Below are 21,238 nucleotides of genomic sequence, written 5' to 3' on the forward strand. Positions count from 1 at the left end.
CCCACATCCCACAATGCACCACATGACAAGCATGGGGGATTCCCCTGCAAGCCAGGTGCTCTAGGGACCCAGCTATGTCTGCTCGGGCTGACACACAACTGCGGACCTGGGTAGAAGGGCGCACTTGCGGCCTACTCAGGTAAATGCCTGGGTAAAAACCTTGGGCTATCTGCCAGGGGAGCGCCAGGATCCGCCTCAATCTCAATGCTTCACACGAGCAGTTCTGTGGAAGCCTGGGTAGGGCTGTTCTTGTGAACAACCTTACTGACAGCGTGACTGATATAGTACCTGCTTGTTAATTGTGTGTGCTTGATTTGCTCCCCCGTTTTGTTAAACAAATGCCAAGATGCTTGCAGATTTGTTCATCCACTGATTATGACAGTTCACAAGAGATGTGATATAATTAAAATGCTAGCATTTCTATAGCACTCATCCTGAGTGTTGAAAGCACTTTGCTTGTATTTTCTCAGTACCCTACATGATGGCCCACATACACTGTTAGTCCATTTCCAATCCACGCAACAGCACAGGCTGTAGTGCTACCACCAGTGTTCCTTCTAACAGGGATACCCAGATGTTGTTGACTACAACTCCCAGAAGCCTCAAGCAAAAGCCATTGCAGCTGTGGATTCAAGGAGTTGTAGTCAACAATATCTGGGAATCCTTGTTAGGGTGAACACTGGCTAACACCCGCCTAAAGCTGTGCTGTATGTGGACTAATATCCCTATAATGTAGGCTAATGCCAGTATGACTATCCGAGGGGCGGAGCTATAATTGGGTGGATAGGTTCAAAGAACCCAGCCGCCCAGCTCCAGAGAGCCACAAGGTTCTCCCGCCCGCCAGCTCTGGCCAGCCTCATTCCCAGCCAGTTTGGTTGGCTGGGTATTTTCTTCACTCTCTCCCTGGCTCCAAGGGATGCCTTGAAGCGAGAGAGAATACCCAGTCAACAATGAAGCCGGTTGGGAAATGAGCTCCAGAGGGTCATGCCGGCCTTTCTGGGTGCTGGCCACACCCCTTACATGTGTCATCACATGCAGGGGGTGTGCCTGGAGTGTGTGCAGGGCCACCGGGGAGAGGAATGGACATAAGTTCACTCTCCCCTAGTTATGTGCCTGCATTATAATACCACTATTACTGATTGGTGAGAGACTACTGGCTTGGCCAAGGACAACTAGTGAGTTTACAGTTGCTGTAATATTTGAACCAGGACCCTCATAGCTCATCGTCTTAGAACACAACCAAACAGTATCTCAATATGTGTTTCAAAATCCATAATTTCTAATATGATGAGGGGAGGCATCTTGCGGGAGGGGGGCATTGAATCAAGGAGTACATAAACCTCATGTCCAAAGATTCCCCCCTGCAGTTGGTGTCTCCACCAGAAGAGAATTCCTTCCTGCAGCTTGGATTACTTCCTGTCTCAGCTGACTGTGGGGCGGGAGGGGGGGGAGAGACAGCTACTAATGGGGCATTTGCAGGGGAAATTCAACAGGTGGGTTAAAAGTTATGTAGCCTATCCTCCTTGCAGATTCTTCCTGCCAATGCCCTTCCTTCCTTTGCATTCACATTGTAAGGCAATATGGGGTTATGGAACTCCATGTTTGCTTTGAAACATGCGTTTATTCTTAGCCAGTGTGACACAAAAGCTGTCTACAACTACAGAATGACAGGCATTGTTACCAACCAATTTTGTGAGCTCTGGGCAGCAGAAATATTACAAATTGGTGCTAGAAGATCACTGATCATATTCCTCTTAGCTACTGCACTGAGTAAGAGAGTATGGAAGATGCTGTGACTAAAATTGACACTCCACTGTTTCAGGATAGGTTTGTAATTCAGCTTGCCCCCCCACCCCAAGTAATCACGTTCGCTTCTATTTCTTGTTTGTGGGCAAGGGGATTTTTTTCATGAAAAGACATCCTCCCCATCACCAAAGTTCTGTTCTATATGGTTTCACAGAAATGAACAAAGCAGGAATCTTGATTAAATGAACAATTAACTAGGTAGTATAAAACAGACTGTACAGCAACACAAAAGACATAAACTGTATGCATGTAATAGGACAAGAATAAAACTATTGCAGTTTCAAACTATTGCAGTTTCAAAGCTGAGATATACTGTGCATTCCAGCATTTCCATAAAGGCACAAAGACAATGGCTGATATGATGCGGAAAATTTATCAAACTAGAAATTGCCTAACTTGCTCATTTAATTTCAATGGCATTACTTTGAGTAATTTTCCTCATGCCAGCCATTAATTATATCAGTGACTGAAAACAATTGTAATTATTATATTAAAGAGATAATATAAGAGATTTAGGGAAAGAATTCAGCATTGATTACAGATTTAGACAAAGAGCCAGTTGGATGTTCTTCCAAGTGGCCAACTTGGAAGAAGACCCACAGAAAATTAGTTCCCTTGTACTGTGGACAATATTTTTAAAAGTTCAAACTGCAAAATGATCTCATAGCTAGGAATTTCACCCTGGCCTTACTATTTGTATATTTCTTAGCAATAGCTGCTGTGGAGTTGGCACCTAATCAGTAGTGAGGATGTGGGTTAGGTAGCACTTGATAAGATCAGTTTAACCTTTGTACTTACTTTCTAAATCTGGCCTATGAAAATTACTGAAATAAGGCCACAACAACAAAGCTACATCTATTATAAGCTATGTTTATTGACTGTAACTAACTTCTAGTGACTGAACATGAAATTTGAGGCTCAGGGATCATGATTTAATGATTTCCCCAACCCAAGCTGCATATAGTTGCAGTGCTTGGTACCTACTCAAGTGTAAATCCTAAGAATTTCAATAGATCATGTGTATGTATGATGATAAAACACATTGCATACAAAACCCCACAGCTTCTGAAACTGCCTTTATGAATGTTATATAGAAGATGCATCTTAAAGAAGCAAAGAGTTAGCGCTGTCAAATCACACATTATGTAGAATGTATCATTAAAAGAGCTGCTTAAGCTTGGCGGCAAAAGGCAGTTGTGGGGGGCCCTAATTTGGATTGGGATCATGGCACGCGGGGAGGCATGGGTTAACTTTTCCCTGTACTGTTTTTCCCATTGTAAATCATCTTCCTCAGCTGCTGTTTGCCCCTGAAGCAGCTGGTTAAAAGTAGACATTGCCAGGCTTTAAACATCTCTCATGAGACATTCTACAAAACATGTAGCTTGGCTCTCAGAACAGCCAGAAAGGCCTTGTAGTTCATCTCCCTGCTGAACCACCCACCAGCCACCCAATATTTCAGCAAATGCAGCCCAGACCAGTGTATGTTATGATGAGCTAACAAGAGGGACACAGCGTATGGAGGACAGCATCATAAGATTCAAGATGGAAGCCAACAGACATGGTTCACCATTGTTATCCAATCTGACCTTACTCAGCTAAAAAAAAAAGGGGTGGTGGTGGACTATTATCTGGATCATTAGATCATGAAAATAATGGAAAATAATGAAGAATTTGCAAAGGATACATTTGCATGCACATCTCCCTACACCCAGCACTTCTGGTTGTGAGAGTCCCTTATGCCTGAGAGAAAGAAGCCTGAAGAACCAAGGTCATACCTATAAGAGGAAAAACCATTTTCTGAGCCCAGCTATTGCAATGGAAGTACCAAAATAAGATTCACAAGTTAGCCATAGCCTTCTCCACTTCTGCTTTGAACCCAGTGAGGCAGGGCTGTCCTTTGGGCATGGCAAACCGGGTGACTGCCCCAGGCCACACTCTTTTAACTCCCATTAGAATTAACTGGAAGGGGCCCCACACTGGCTGATTTGCCCTGGGCCCCGCACCCCGTCAGGGCTCTCTAAGGGCAGCCCTGCAGTGACGTATCTTTGATCTGCCCCACATTTGTACCACAGAGAATATGTTTTAATTTCTTTATCATTGTCACCAACTGCAAATTAAAATAGTATTTCATGTGCAGCTGAAAGCAGATAATGGAGCCACAGCAAAATTTGCCAAAAAAAAAAAAAAAAAAAAGGAGAGAGAGAGAGAGAGAGAGAGAGAGAGAGAAAGAGAGAGAGAGAGAGAGGCAGGTCTTCTATAATCTAGAGGGAGTTTAGCTTGGTGGTTAATGGAAGCAGCAATTACTAAATCAAAATGCATAATGGGACTGTCTCTAGACAGCGATAGACTTTAGATTTCCTACAGGTGGTGGTGAGCATGTGCCTTTAGGCATGCCGTGCCTTTGAGTCCCCCCACCCCATTTCTATTAGCGAGCGTTTGTCCCCCTGTCTCCACCCCCTCCCAAATGAGTTGCGGTAGAGTCAAGAGGCTGTGGGTACTCATTGCTGATTAAATTCTGCTGACTGAGGAAGATGTCAAACTCTACCCAAAGCAGAGAGCCGCCAAGGAAAAGCTGCTTTTCTTTGCTTTTGACAGCTGGAGCCATGAATTTAAGCAGAGGTCTCACCTTCAGGCAAGTCAACAGCTGGGCAGAGAGTGCAGCCCCTCTTAAAGGGAGAGCACTCTAAATGCAGGAGTTTAGTGTTACAGAAAGGTGAAGGAGGAGTGAGAGAACAACAGAACAGTACAGAACAGAGCTGAGAAAATCCGGCGCAATTGTTTTTTAAAAATGGGTTATAGTGCTTGTTCATACTTTCTTTTTATTTCATTTTTCTCTCATTGTTTTAAAGATGCACCAGCAGCAAAGAAGAAAATTCCCACCTGCAGTATTTTGTTTTATTTTCTGACCTAAGAACTGCACAACTGGATTAAAGTCCAAGGGGTCCATCTAGTCCAGCTCTGATAAGAACGTAAGAAGAGCCCTGCTGATCAGACCAAAGTCCATCAAACCCAGCATCCTGTTTCCCAAAGTGGCCAACTAGATCTATTTTTACATATATATCCTGCTTTTTCTCTAAGCCTATAGCAGTGTACATGGCTTAGGTTTATCCTCACAACCACCTTGCAAGATAAGTTAGGTTGAGAAATAAGTGACTGGCCTAGAGCCACCCAGTTTTGAACTTGGTTTGCCCCAGTCCTAGTCTAGCACTCTAAGCAGAACATGTAGGCAAATAGTTCTCTTTTCCTGTAGCTTCCCAGCAACTGTTATTGAGGCACACTTTCCCTGAACCTGGGGTAGCAGATAGCCATCATGACTAGTAACCATTGGGGCTATTCACACATGTGTGCAAAACCGGGCTGAGGGAGCCCAGCCCAGTTTTGCATGTGTGCATGAACTACCAAGCTCAGGCTGATCCTGGCAGCAAACCCATCTAAACAGCCACCTTTGGAAATGAGGTTAAGGGAACAAGCGCTCCCTTAACCTTGTTTTCTTAATAGTCTGGCAGTCACGGCTGCTTGACAACTTGCACCACTTGCATGGTGCATCATGCTATTTCCGGGGGCTAGGATGACACACCCCAGCCCCCGACCCTCCCTACTGCCTTGGCACATGGGGAATCATATGAGTGCGCAGGGAGCGTGCCCAGCAACAGCAACTTGATTGTTTGAGGGGAAGGTCAGTTTAACCCGCCTTCCCCGCAGCCCGCTCTGGAGCCCTTCTCATGGATCGTGAGAAGAGGCTCATTGATTGATATCCTCCATGCGTTTGTCTAATCCCATTTTTCAAGCCATCTAAACCTAGTAGCAATTATGCCACTCCGAGGTAGCAAACACCACACATGAATTATATGCACTGTAAAGAATTGTATTATTTTGTCTGTTCTGACTCTCGTGCTCATCAGTTTCATTGGATAACCCCTGGTTGGTTCTAATGTTTTGAGAAAGTGAGGGGGGAAATCTTTCTATTCACTGCCTCCCCATCATGCATAATTTTATAAAACTATATCATGGCCCACCACAATAGCAATAGCAATAGCAATAGCAATAGCACTTACATTTATATACCGCTCTATAGCTAGAAGCTCTCTAAGCGGTTTACAATGATTTAGCATATTACCCCCCAACATTCTGGGTACTCATTTTACCGACCTCGGAAGGATGGAAGGCTGAGTCAACCTTGAGCCCTTGGTCAGAATCGAACTTGCAACCTTCTGGTTACAGGGTGGCAGTTTTACCATTTTACCATTTACAATAACCCTTTTTCTAAAGTAAAAAAGCCCCAGACATTGCAGTCTTCCCTTTAAGGGTAGGTGTTCCAACCCCCGATAGGCTATGTACCTTTCCAGTTCTGAAATATTCTTTTTGAGACTCCTTCATTGAGAAGGTCTGTTTAGCACAAGTATCTGTGCTATATCTTCTGCAGTGAAGTCAGATGCAAATAATTCATTCACCTTCTCTGTAATCTCCATTCCATCTCCTCCTGAAGCAACCTTCTCGCTTCCTTGTCATGGTCCATCTGCCTTCTTGGCAGATTTTCTGCTTCTGATTATTTTACTTTTTATTCTTCACTGTGATGTTTTAGCTATATGCTTCTCAAATTCATTTTACCCCCCACATCCCTTGTTGTCACTTACATTTCTTTTACCATTGTTTGTGTTCCTTTTTAATCTCACTTGGACACAACTTCCATTTTCTGAAGGAAGCTTTAAAAAAAAAAAAAATCAGTTGTGCTTTCTTGACTCTACTCTGCTGCCATTCCCTGGAACTTGATGTTATATTTTCTACTTTGTGGTATACATTCTAGTTACCTTAGAGCTATACCATTCTATTTGCCCTTGCTAATTGAGCAAAAGGGCACTGTTTAAAGTGCCAATTCTCTTATATTTAGAAGGGGGAGATCAACTGTCTCTATCCAGCCCCTGCACAGCATCCCTGGCCCTCTGTTGCCAGATTTGGTTTTTTTAAAGCCAAATTTTGGGTTACGGCCAGTGGTTGTTGCTGGTGTCTACCTTGTGTTTCTTTTTAGATTGTGAGCTCTTTTGAGACAGGAAGCCATCTAATTTATTTTTCTTTGTAAACCACTTTAAAAAAAATTCTGAAAAGCAGTGTAGTAGTAGTAGTGTGTGGTTTCTATTATTGTGGTTTTAAGTAACATATACGGAGAGAAGCTGGACTGAAAGAAGATGAGCATGGTTTTAAAGTTGGAGGAAGAAACATCAATAACTTGCGCTACGCTGAGGACACCACACTGATAGCTGAAAATGTGGATGATCTGCAAGCTCTAGTAATGAAAGTCAAGGAGCACAGTGAAAAAATGGGACTACAACTAAATGTAAAGAAGACTGAACTAATGACAACGGGTACAGCAACCAGCCTCAGAATTGACAATGAAGACATTGAAGTGGTCAATAGCTTCTGCCTTTTAGGATCAACCATCAACAGTAAAGGATCCAGCTGTCAAGAAATATGCTGCAGACTAGCACTTGGTAGGGTTGCAATGAAGGACTTGGAAAGGATATTTAGATGCCGTGATGTGTCTATACCTACAAAGATTAGAATTGTTCGGACCGTGGTTTTTCCTGTGACACTCTATGGATGCGAAATCTAGACTTTGAAGAAGCAAGATAGAAAAAGCATTGATGCTTTTGAACTTTGGTTCTGGAGAAGACATTTGAGGATACCATGGACAGCCAGGAAAACAAACAAATGAATCATAGAACAAATCAATCCAGAATTTTCACTCGAGGCACAAATGACCAGGCTCAAACGATCATATTTTGGACACGTTATGCGAAGACCCAGCTCCCTCAAGAAGTCCATAAGGCTGGGAAAAGTTGAAGGAAAGAGAAGAAGAGGATAACTAGCAGCAAGGTGGATGGATTCAATTACAATAGCAATGAATGCACCACTGAAAAACCTTAAAAACCTAGTTGAAGACAGATCATCCTGGAGAGACTCTATCTATGTGGTCGCTAAGAATCGACACTTTGACAGCACTTGAATCAATTAACGCATCCCGGAAAGATTTAACCCTCTTGACTTTCATTCAACTTCCTTTTCACCAGTCCCCTCATATTTGAGAAGTGTCCTCTTTTGAAGTCAAATGTGCCTGTGTTTCACTTCCTCACAATTTTCTATCTGCATATACACTAAATTTGATAACACAATGATCCCTGGTCCCTCTCAGCTCAACAATACTTTCCTCTTCCACCAATTTTTGTGCTTATCTTAGGGTTAAGTCTAGGGTTGCCTCCCTTCTGGTCAATTCCATGAGCAGTTGTTCTAATACATAGTCATTTGGGTATCTAGTAACTTTGTCTTTTTGTCATGACCTGAACATTTCATTACCCAGAAGGAATAGAGCCTGATAAAGAGGAAACTGAAGCAATTCCTAGCTGGCCAGTGCCTACCACTGTCAGAGAGTTTTGCAGCTCTTAGGATTTGCAGGGTATTACAAAAGATTTGTGTGGAAATACTCTGTCATTGCAAAATATTTGAATACCTTGCTATCTGACAACCTCAGAGGGAATAGATGGTGGAAAGATAGTCTCTTTGAGAAAGATGGGGAGCCTCATATCAACAGGCTTTTGAAGTTTTAAAACAGACACCGGTTTACATTCTGTGCAGCATCCTGCCAATCCAAGAGCGTGTGCTGGTTCCGTGCAATTCTAAAGCCTGACCTCACTGCTAGTGAAGGTGAAGAGGCTCTGTGGCAACTAAGGGTTGCGTAATTGGGATTGCATTCATTGGGAATGATGGTAGAAGTATAGCTACAGTAAGGACGCAATCCTTAGTGGCCACAGAGCCCCTCCACCTTCACTAGCAGCATGGACAGGCTTTGGAGTTGCATAGAGCCAGTGTGCACATACTGCTTTTGGCTCACCAAAATGCTGCACGAATGCAAGCCCCCGACAACTGCACTTGTACTGGGATTTGCTAGTTGGAAGCTACCTATTACATTATGCACACAGATGCCAGTATTACCAGACTAGGATAAGGCTTATATCAAGTACAAAATGGAACATTCCATAAGGCAGTTCACATAATCGTTAGAGGCTTCAGGAGCTGTGTGCGCTCCCAATTTTTGATCACCTGTGAGCAAACAACTAGGTTGGAGGAGGAAGGAGTATTCATCTGTGAGATGAGAGCTGGGTAGGATGGCGCCACCCTACCCAACCCAACACTTGCACCTAGTATTTTAATAAGGAAGAAAAGACTGTTGAAAATCGGTAGCACACACAGCTCCCAAAGCTGGGGAGGACACTTGTCCTCATTTTTAACAATCACATGGAGTGCTTTAATGACATAGCACAGGGCTTCCCAACCTGTGGTACTTCAGATGCTGCTGAACTACAACTCCCATCATCCCCTGCTACAATTTATTGTAGCGGGGGATGATGGCAGTTATAGTTCAGCAACATCTGGAGTAACACAGGTTGGGAGCCCTTGTCATAGCATATGCCAGTTGAGGATTACATCTCACAGATACCAGTGAACACAGTGAACACAGATACCCAGTGCACAAATCAGGGGCGTAACGAGGCTGGAGTGGGCCCAGAGACAAAATTTTAAAATTGGCCCCTCGCTGATACATACACACTCACTTCACATGTGACTTGCCTCTGGGGGGCCCCTCAAGGCATGGGGGCCCCCAGGCAGCTGCCTCCCCTTGCCTAATGGTAGTTACGCCCCTGGCACAAATTAGAATTTCTTACTTTGATATGGGCAGTCTGGTTTTCTCAAGGGTGCTGAGTTTACAGTGATGACAAAAAAAACAACCTGCGCATATATGTGCTAAGCACAGCAAAAGTGGACGGAGTCACCCATAGATGGTCTCTTTACAATGCTGAGATTGTACACCAATTAGACAAAGCGAATGTAGGCGCAGATGCTCTCTCTAGAAAGCAAGACAGTACTCTAATGAAAGATGAAAAAGCAAAAAACCCAAAGAGAATTGCTAAAATGTTTCCCAGCATTCAACAGAACTGCACAGAATGTAGAACAATGAAATGTGCAAGGCAAAGCAATTAACCAAGTGTGATCATTATCTGTAATGTGATTATTAGAAGAACCTTTGGACATTAGAAGGACCTTTGGATAGAAACAATAATCTAATCAAGACACTATATTCTGAGCATTAGAAAATCAATCGCAGAGCAGGGATCTTCTGTGATCAAGTTGCTACCCCTTCCTATTGGAAAAGGTTGCAAAAGAAGAGTAAGTATGCAGCTGACTTAAGAACAGTTCTTGGAGAGAGGTAAAAAACCTACTTTGAATGAAGAAAAGAGTGAAGAATATAATATACAGCTGTATTTGAGAAAATGGCCCCAAACCTTTAAAAAAAAAATCAGGAGGAGTTTTATGTTTCTTTAAGTGCAAAGAACAAGAGCAGAAGTAGAGCACTTGGTGGTACCCCTTGCTCCCCAGAAGAGAGCTTTAGAAGGAATTCATGATGAGATGGGCCTGTTTGGAGTAGAAAAGGACTAGAAATGGTCTAGAAAGAGATTTTATTGGCCTAAGATGACAGAAGCAAAAATGTTAATCATGTTAATATTGCATCAAGCAAAAATCTAAAGTGGAAAGAGCTGCTAAATTTGTGAACATACCCATTTCTGCTCCAACTTGAATGGATTTGCATTGCTTTCTTCACTCTGGAACCAGATTATTCTGGTAGTTTTCAGTGATCATTTTACTAAATGTACTCAAGTTTATCCCACCTGAAATCAAAGAGGTAGTTACATTGTGAAACAATTTTATAAGTAATTATTGGTTTCCTAAGAGCATTCACAGTGATCAAGATGCCTATTCTGAATCAAAGTTGATTATGGCCCCATTTGCACGCAATGCGGAACTGCAGTTAAATGGAGCAGGGGTTGGAATTCCTGTACATCCGAATGCCTGAAACCAGAGTTTCATGGCAAAAGCGACCTGAGGTTCCACCCACCAAACTCCAATTTGAACCTCAGATTTGTAGTGAGTTTCAATTCACCAACCTGAGGTTTGGGGGCGGCAGTGTTACATCTGAAAGCAGATGCCACCATAACTGGTTTGGTACTGTTTCTGGAACTAAAATCATAGAGAGGGTGGCCAAGACCCACCCAGGAATGCATCCACTCCATGCCTGCCTCGCTTCTCAATGGCCACCTCTCCAATCACTTGCCCCACCCCATCTCTGAGTTATTCAAAACATTGTCCATCAACAGGGACACTACCACCTCCCATCCCAAGCATCTAAGGCCTTTCAAATGGAAAAGTATATGGGGGGGGGGGATGCTCTCTTCCCACTCTGTCCCTTGTTCCTAACCTCCTGGCAATCAGACAAGAAAGGTGACGGGATAGCAAGATGGGCACTATGTGCTTTGTTCTTTGTTTACAAGCACATTCTGTCACAGTGGCATCATAAACCAGGCAACCCAATTACATCACTGGGAAGATGACATATGGCAGGGCAGCAATACCTGGGGCTGGATTTAAAAGGCAGCCCCATCCAGGAATTCTTGAGTGGCTTTATTTTCTGTACAATAAAGTTGGGGAAGTGGGGCCCAGCTCCTTCCCCTTGGGTTAACACATGCAGTCCTTTGGCTTACTCATGAGAAGAACCATACAGCAGGAGCAGCATTGCCTCGAGTGTGAGGATGATGGATGCTGCTCCGGAGTGGACCGCTCTTTCATGAGAGTGGAAGGCCATGGGGATACCCATTCACAACTCATGAGAAGAATCGTCCAAGCTGACAGTGGGATCAGACAGAATCACTAATAATGTGTGATGACAGCCTTTCTCCCAGGAACTGCTCTCTCATGAGAGTGTTAGGCCAAGGAGATGTGTATGCAGGCTGGACAGCTGATGCCACCAAGCCTGGTTGCTCAGCAGAAGCAAGCTGCAGCAATAGGAAGCCCAGCAGCACCTCTCCCTGTCTTGGCAACTGCCATGAAGAAGCAGTCCAAGCAGGCCCTCTTCCAGTCTGGTCGCTCATTGGAACATATCCATTTTTATTTTTGTCTGGAACAGTAACTCTACTCTCCTGGAGTCATTGATAATCAGGGCTCCCCCTCCTGCAATTCCGCACAGTGGCAGATCTGCATATGCTGCAACCCAGGAAATTTGAAGGAGAATGAGGATCTATTCCCTGTCCCTGTGTTTCTCTACTCTGCTCACCCAGGACTGCTTGGACACATGGAGCAGCAAATTTCACTTTGGGTGAATGAAAGGGTTGCCTATAGAGGAGGGGGTTGCTGTGTGAAAATTCTGTTATTAACCAGAGAGAACGGCAGCCCCACACAAGCATGGCCCCCTTTATTTGGCTGTCCTACCTCATGAGAGTGCAGTCCAATGGAAGACCGAAAATCACTGAGCCTCTGGTCCTCCCCAGTGGGCTGGCCCTCTCATGAGAGGGCTAATTCCCAGGTGGCAAGCTGACAGGGGCAGGAATGTGCTTTGGTGTCCCTGGACTGCTTAGCCGGGGTCGGCCAGTGCAAAAGCATCCCTGGTCATAGTGCCCAGGATCCTTTGTCCTCCCTCATAGACATATTCCCTTCTAGGAAGTCATCATGATCCCTTCCTGGAGTAACATAAAAATAGTGCCCCTCGGCATCCCCCTTTTGCCTGCAATTGTGCGTGTGCGAGGCTGTTTTGGTGCAGGGCTCTTACAAGGGCAGTGGTGCAACTGCTGTCAGAAGAAGGGCTTGCATGCCATTTAAAGGGATCTAAATGCCCTTTCCTTGATGAGGGCAGGTCGTCCATTCATTCTGAAAAGGCATGATCACACTTGGCACGCCTCCTTGAAGATCGTGGTCAATGGCTACCGTCCTGCTGATGTTCTGGTGCCTTGCCCACAGTCTGGCAATGCTAGCACTATGAAGCTTGCTGAGATGCAGCAGCCTCAGCTGACAAGGAAGAGGAAGTGGCTACCCTACCCTGAAACTGGAGGTTGCCAGGCCATGGTTGCCTGATGGAAGACCATCTGCTATGCAATTCATGGTTACAAAAATGAACCGTGCGTTCAGCAAACTCCAGTTTCACACTGCATGTGAATGTGGCCTACGAAACTGAGTAGAATCTCAGGAACTAAATCATGTACCACACCTTAAGGCAGAGGAAATCCAGTGGATTTAACCTTACCTTGGAAGAGCAAAAAGGGATAACCTGGAAGAGTTATGTCAGACCATTGGTTTTCTACATACAATTGCACAAGGCACAATACAACTGGGGAATTTGCATACGTTCTGATGTTTGGAAGACAATCTTGATTACTAACAGATTTGGCTTGGGAATTAAACTAAGAGGGCATTGTGAAGTGATTCTTCAGGAGTATGTAAAAAACCTGAGACACAGATTGCAGTATGGATATGAATTTATTCTCCTTAGTTGCAAAAATCTTGAGCAAGCAAACAAAAATGGGATACCAAAGTTGTTATGTCTAGTATAGTCCCAGGAGAGATGAGTCCTAGGCTGCAATTTGAGCCCAAGAGAAGCAGAAACTGTCTGATTGTTGGGAACCATTGATTCATGTAGCACTAAAACAATCTGAAAGGGATTTACTGCAGCCAGAGATGGATAAAGGCCCTGTATGCATCTTACACAGAAGCATGTTATTTCCTCCTCAGTACCTGAGCTGGATTTGTCAGGAGAAAACCATAGCAAGATTAGACAGAAGGTCATTGAGGCACTACAGAAGATCACTGACACACCAGATAAATGATGAGGAGAAAACTGAAGCAGTCTCAGTCTTCACTGAACCCAAGTCAACAATGCAATAATGGGAAAGAAGATTCACCTGGATTGCCTTTTTCTGTAATGCAGTTGCCGGAAACATCTACAGTTACTGAGTTAGCTAAAGAACCTTGAAGGAGAGGTCAAGCTAATTAAACACATTACATGATAATGTTCTTGATTCTGCAACTGTTATGTCAAGCATCCACAACTATTATTAATTTACTGTAATTATCATTCTATTTATTGGTGTGAAAGTATTAGGAGTCTGAAATTACCTGAGTCAAGTGTCAGGATGACAGTAGTTTAGCAGGGGAGAGTGTAACCTTGCTGGGTATGGTCCCTTAAATAGAGAAAGAGGGAGCACTTGGAGTTGCACATACTCATTAAGTTTCCTTTGTTTCGAGAGTTCATTTCACTTTTACACTTGCTGCTATGAAATGCAGGCCTGAGATAGAGGGGTTATTTGAATACTGTTTTGTCTGTGTAGGCCTGAGATGGAGGCCTGAGATGGAGGGGTTATTTGAATACTGTTTTGTCTGCCACGAAGCACCCAAAAACTTGCAGAGAACTGGACCAGTGGATTGGGTGTTTTAATCCAACGTCCCTCTGTCACTAAGTATTAGGCATTAAAACAAAACAAAACACCTTCCACGTGTATACCTACATAGGATGAGAAAAACTGGTAGTTGCTGAATGTCTGAGGACATGCTTGCACCAGAGTAAACCCCCTTTCCCCCCCCCTTTTCCTGAGGTAAAAACCGACTCTGAGAGGCTTGTAAAAAGAAAAGAACTAAAAAACCAGTTTTATTCAGTTACTACAGACTGCTTCCATTTGAGGCTTCTAGCTTTCTTAGATACGGTTAAGCATCTTAGTAGGCTTACAAAAATACATTATCTTAATGCACATTTAACTGTTTATAGAGTCTTTTGCAATGCACTAGGTAGAATGTGCATAGGCTAGTGTTTCTTATTTTAATTACGTTGCAGGTAATCAATACTAGAACAGTATCACAAAGCACACACCAAAGAAACAGAAATCCTAACATAAAGTCTGATTAAACAAACTTTTCCCTAGACTAAATTTCCCAAAGCCAAAGCTTCCTTTCCCTTGAACTCACCAAACTTTGGTTGAGAGTTTCAGCATCCTGCCCTCCGGTCTTTCTAGGACCTGCAGAGTTTTAGAGACATGGGAACATAGGAAGCTGCCATATACTGAGTCAGACCATTGGCCTACCTAGTTCAGTATTGTCTTCACAGAATGGCAAATCCAAGGTTGCAGGCAGGAATCTCTCTCAGCCCTATCTTGGAGATGCCAGGGACGGAATGTGAAAGCTTCTGCTCTTCCCAGAGCAGATCCATCCCCTAAGAGGAATATCTTACAGTGCTCACACATCAAGTTTCCCATTCATATGCAACCAGGGTTTATCCTACTTAGCTAAGGGGACATGCTTGCTACCACAAGACCAGCTCTCCTCTCTGCAGTCATTTTCCTGCAGCCATCCTCCATGGCCACATGTCCTGCTCTTCTAACCAAGACCTGCCCCTCTTGTTCCCAGAATTCCCCGCAACTGCTCTCTAGGTCCCACCCACCTGGTGTACTGATTGGCTGCCCTGGAGTTCACCGGCATGCCAGTCAAGACAAGGGTTCACTCCCTGTTAACTCTTTAGGGGGAGGGATGGCTGATCACGACAGACATACTTTCCAATTAATTAGAGAAGATCAATTACAGCATTTCTATACAGTTGTCAGACACGCAGAATACTTCTAATCAAATATCTGTGTGGACTCTTGGCTCATTCTGATTTCAAATCATTTGTGGCCTCTGTAGTGGATTAAAGCCTTTGTCTCAGAGCAAGCTTATATGAGGGAAAGAAATGCTGAATCATCCCTGCTGAGCTGCCTGGCTACGCTTAAAATTAAAACTATTCTGTATTACTGGTAGGTTAAAAATGCTGCCGCCACCACCCCTTTTGTCTACAGAAACTCTCTGGACTTGTGGTGGGATAATCCCAGGGAAAACTCTCTTAATTTTGCTCTTGGACAAGTACAAAAATCTTCCACATGCAAGCCTGCACATGGGGAGATAACTGATAGTTTCTGACCACTTGAGGATGTGTTTGCACCAGAGGAATCCCCCTTTTCCTGAGTTAAAAATGAACTCAGAGAGGCCTTTAAAAAGAAAAAAACTTTTTAAAAAACCCCAATTTTATTCAATTACAACAGACTGCTTCCGTCTGAGGCTTTCTCAGTTTTAAATACAGTTAAGAATACTTCATAGGATTATAAAAATAGGTTGTCTTAATGCATGCTTAAATGTTTACAGAGGCTTTTGCAATGCCCTTCGTATATTGGGCAAAGGCTAGTGTTTCTTATTTCAATTACATTACAGGTAAACAATAATAGAATAGTATCAGGAATATGCAAAAGGTCACACACAAAGAAATATAAGTTCTAACACAAAGTCTGACTAAACAAACTTTTCTCTAAATTAATCTTCCCAAAGCCAAAGCCAAGCTTCCATGCCTTGAACTCACCAAACTCCTGATGATAATTTAAACTTCCTGCCCTCCTGTCTTTCAAGGATCTGCAGAGTTATTCTCCTGCAGCCAACCTCCATGGCCACATGTCTTCCTGTGCATCTCCATCCTAGCTTCACCTAACAAAGAACTCCTTTCTTCCTGGCAACTGCTCTCTAGGTCCCCTCCCCCTCACCCCAGTGGACTGATTGGGTGATCTCTGTAGGTCACCAGCTTGTCAGTCAAGACAGGGTTCACTTCCGGTCAACTTTTTAGAGGGTGGGGAGCCTGGTCACTACAGCCTCCCAAACCGAAACTATGAGGTTCAGCACTTTCAAATCTGGATTCTGAAAGGGCTGAGACAGGTGGTAAACAACATGTTCAATACACACAATAGTAAAATTACGAGAAGCAAGAGAGCTGAACAAAATTTTGCACAGCCATTTGAAAACATGAAGCAAGCAAGCTGTCCTGAGTTCTGCAGAAAGAGGGCAGGATTAAAATGTAGTAAATAAAGAATGCCTGGCACTCAGTGTTCTCCAACAGTGAAAGAAACACAGAACCAAAGGAGGCTTGTGGTAGCAGAACTCTTAGGAGGCCTGCAGGCAATAGGGAACTTCCCTGGACCCCGCAAGCCTCACAGAGCTTGATGAGATAATATAGTTTGCTCTGGTTCAGCTTTTATTTGTCTCAGTGGGGTTTGCTTGCACCAGAGGATTTGCACATAGATTGTATTCTTAGGCTGCAGCTCACTTACATGCACCTAAGTCCTTTTGAAGGCAGATTCACTTTCCAGTATCTGGTACAATGCATGCATCTCAAAAAGATGAGATGTGCAGCTTCCCTGTTTAGATATTGCACTGGGAGCATGAAAAATAAATGTCAGCTTTGCTTGCAAAGTCATAGCATTCAAAGCCATTTTTTAAATCTTCCCACATCTTTTGGGCTTTTTTATAGGGAATCATTGTGTTAAGTGTACACAAGAAAAATGTGTATTCCTACAGATCAGGAATGGTCAATTGCCTGTTCTGCAGCCAGGATTATGCTCCAAAGCAATTTCATCTGTCTCCCAGAGACCTTAGACAATTGCAGTCAAGGGTATATAAAAGTTGTTCCTTGTTTCACAAATAAAGAAAATAAATATATTTACAGTTGTATCTATACTTTGTCACCTTACTGTAGGATTATTTGATATATAATGCCTCAGTTGTGCCTGAACCCATGTGCTGCATACTTGTGACACATCTTGCTGCTAAATATTTCTAGCCGTATGATGGAGACAGACCCCTCCTGGCTGCTTAGTTTGTCCATTCTCTTGGTCCATTGTCTGGAGACTTTGCAAGAGTGAAACCTCAAGAACGCAAATGCTGGCTAGGCTATCCCTGTTCTAGAGAATGTTCTCCTGTCCTGCAAGTTCAAACCAAGCTATGTTTTGGAACTGTTCTTGAGATTGTCTGTGCTTATGCTGGAGCCATGTGTCTGTGTTCTGTTTAACAGGAAATAGTTAATATTCTTCCCCACAGGGCCTGTGCACACCTGCAGATCTGTGGTGTGTGGTTTCTTCTCCCAGCTGCATCTGTGATTCTGCAGCCGAGACAGAGGCTATAAAACTGTAAATGGAGAGTTTGTGACATGACACTGCAGTGCTAATACAGCCTCAAGGCCTATTGCTGTGGTAACAAAACCACTGTCATCCCAGAGTAGAGGTTTTGTGGGTTAAGCAGTTTCAATAAAGTGAACTTCTCAGCTCTTACAAAAATATTTTCCACATATATAGCATTCCTGTCTAAAAAGATAATGGTGTTCCTTCTGTTGCAGTATGTCTAAAACTAAAGGCAGTTGTACAGTGTTTTTCCAAAATGATTCACCTTCCTAGTAATTTCAGGACTTCACTGTTGGCCTAGCCCTTTGACCCAGAAGTCACCACTCATTGGCCCTGCTTACTATATATTGCCTTCAAAAACATATTTGTGGAAAATGATAGCAAGAGTCATTTGATTGCTTCCCACATCTGAAATGTCCATTTGACATTTATGTAGATTCTCTGGGCAGGGCTTTTTAAAAATGTTCAACCAATCACAAAATGTGCAATTTTTTTTTAAAGTACATTTCTAAAATAACAGTTGTACAATTCCAAAATTCAAGTCATTTAAAAGTTGTATTATACTGTTAGATGATGTAAACAAATATGACTGACAATGGGGAAAAGAAAGTGAGTAGTCCAGGTTCCTCTAGACCCTGAACAAGCACACCCATTTCTCATCCCCCTGCCAAAGATGCTTCCCACAGAGCCTTCCCCAATGAATAGAACACTCTTCTGCAATCAAATTCCCGTTTCTGAAGATTTTCTTCTACTCTATGTAGATTATGAAATGTCATAGAATGTGACTCTAGGCTACAAAGTATGTGTGCCCAGACAAAGAAAATGCACAGGCATGTGTTGCAGTGGTGCATGCTATGTGTGAGAATTGCACTCACATACCATTGAGCAGTTTTAAATTAACCTTAGAAAAAGTCCTGTCTCTGGGGATTTAGCAAGACAGGGAGGGCTGGGTGGGAAGGCAGGTTTGCATGTACCTTCCCTCCAGATGATCCTGTTCTCTCTTTTGGCCGCACAGCTCACACACCCACATGAGCGGCACTGCCAGGAGCCACATGGCCATGTGGGAGGCCAGGGAAAAGCAGCCCGGCCTCCAGAAATTCCATAATGCACTTTACGAGATTTGTAGTGCATTGGGGGATTCCCTCGCTGCCAGGCGCTCTAGCCACCCGGCTCTGTAGCTGCTCGGGCTGCAGGCAGCTCAAGCAGCCACATGACCAGGTACTGGGGTAGAAGGGTGCACTCACGCCCATCTACCTTGGTAATAGCCCAGGTAAAATATCCGGGCTACCCAGTGGGGCAGAACCAGGATCATGCCTGATCCTGGCACTCCACACAAGCAGCCCTAACCAGGTAGGGGTGTGTAAGCCTGTGTAGGACTGCTTGTGTGAACAGCTTCAATATGTCAAATTTCTAAGATTTGTGTTTTAGTCAAATGGTTTGTTTTTATTTGTTTGTTTGTTTGTTTGTTTGTTTTCTATACCGCCCTTCCAAAAATGGCTCAGGGCAGTTTACACAGAGTAATAATAAATAAATAAGATGGATCCCTGTCCCCAGAGGGCTCACAGTCTAAAAAGAAACATCAGATAGACACCAGCAACAGTCACTGGAAGTACTGTACTGGGGTTGGATAGGGCTAGTTACTCTCCCCCTGCTAAATAAAGAGAATCACCACATTAAAAGGTGCCTCTTTGCCAAGTTAGCAGGGGTTATTCCCCCATAGACCATTTCAGGAGTCTACAGAGAAAACCAGTGAGAGATACAAAATGCCTTGCAAATACCTAGGGATGAGTTTATATCCTCTCTATCCCCATTTTTACCATTGGGACCATTTATATTAGCTAGTGACAATAACAACAACAAGCAACAACAGCCAATGAAAAACAATGCTTGTTCTGGAAAGCTCTTCCCTCTCTTGTCTTCTGGCCAAGTTAATCCCAAGAAATGCAATCTGTGTGCAGAACTGTGATCTGTCCTGGACACCAGCCTCCTTACAAGCACCCTCCACTTTATGGCCCCTTATAATTGGAAGGAGCAAAAGGTCAAGCTGTGGAGCCATTGTACCAACTCTACGGTTCTTTTTAAGCACATATGAAAGACAAAGCTCCCTAGAGACCCCTGTGGAACACTGTTGCCTGAGGGAGAGATGGAGGGAGGAAGAGAGAGCACACACTGGTCTGGCCCAGATAAAAGCTACATCAAAAGAAGCAGTGGCCAGCTGTCCATCTGGGGGTGCAGTTTGTTTGAGAGGAAAACGCTCATAGAAGTCTTTGCGAATTGTGCATGTGAAGGATTTTTTGTTGTTGTTTTAAAAAAAAGCCACAAGACGGAGGGGAGAAAACCCCATTGCAAACAGAAGGAGTTGCTGTTTGGCCAGATTCCCAGCCTGAATCACTTAAATCATGTTTAGTGCCTCCAATGTAAGTTGCTGCCTCTGTTTATAACAGTCACCGCAAGAGACCCAAAGTGAATACATTTCCCAAATCAACATCTGAACGCAAGTACAGATCAAAACCAACATCATACACTTCCAAAAGCCTTTAATTCTGACAAACATCCTTAACCTTGTGACAGGGTCCTTTTTAAAGGCTGTATTCTCATTTTAAAACAAAAACCTGGAATACAACCTGAGCACAGACAGTTTGCTGAGCTTGTAGGGCCCGTTTAATTATACCGATTATTCTGGAACATAGTCGAGTCTATAATAAGAGTTGTAATCCAACAGCCCCGTGTGCGTGCAAAGTAGTCCACGTTTTCTAATTTTCCACTTTAGACTGCACTGCCTCACACTTTACTGGATGATATACTACCTGCAAGGGATTCCTGACCTACAGGAGTAACTTTTCAGGGGGGACACAATGTGTTATACCAAAAAGACCCAGGACACTCATGCAAGACCACAAGTGGAAGTGTGCGATATGATTTGCACAGGAGCAAGAGAAAGGGCATGCCGAGAATGTTTTGCTTTTCACCATGTCCTTGCAGTTCTTCTGCAGCCAATACGTTGGGGGTGGGAGGAAGAGAAGGCCGCAGGGCCAAGGGGCCCTTCTTTCCTTCTTGCCCCAGGGCCCACCCTTCTCCAGCCTTGCTACACCCCTGTAGACAAGCACGTTTTGAATTAGTTGCACATTATATACAGCACACATACAATCTGTGTACAGTGTACAACATACAGATTTGAACACACACGGTTCTCAAATAATGGCAGACATGATGCGCAGACATGATGCAGACATGATCCCAGAGACTGTTAGGACCTGCTGCACAGCAGGTTTTACCATGTGTTTACCAGGAAGCTTTACTGCGAACTCGAAGTTGTCCCCCTCAAATGACACAAATAGTGGGGTTTTTTTACCCTGTATATAAATCAGGTTACACTCTAATGCACAGTAAAAAAAACCCAAATTGTGTGTGAACTGCTCCTCGATAACTTGCAGGGACTTTGAGGTAAATCTTGCCGATATGTGAATGCACCCCCTCCTTTCCGGAGGAGATGCGAGTTAAAGGGCTTCCAAAGCCCCGTGCGAAAAGCTTCCTGGGGCTGCTGTACAACTTCAAATGATGTAATGATAGGGCTGCTGCGGAATGCCTTTAAACCACCT

This window comes from Hemicordylus capensis, chromosome 1 (assembly GCF_027244095.1).
Source record: "Hemicordylus capensis ecotype Gifberg chromosome 1, rHemCap1.1.pri, whole genome shotgun sequence".
Lineage (NCBI taxonomy): Eukaryota > Metazoa > Chordata > Lepidosauria > Squamata > Cordylidae > Hemicordylus > Hemicordylus capensis.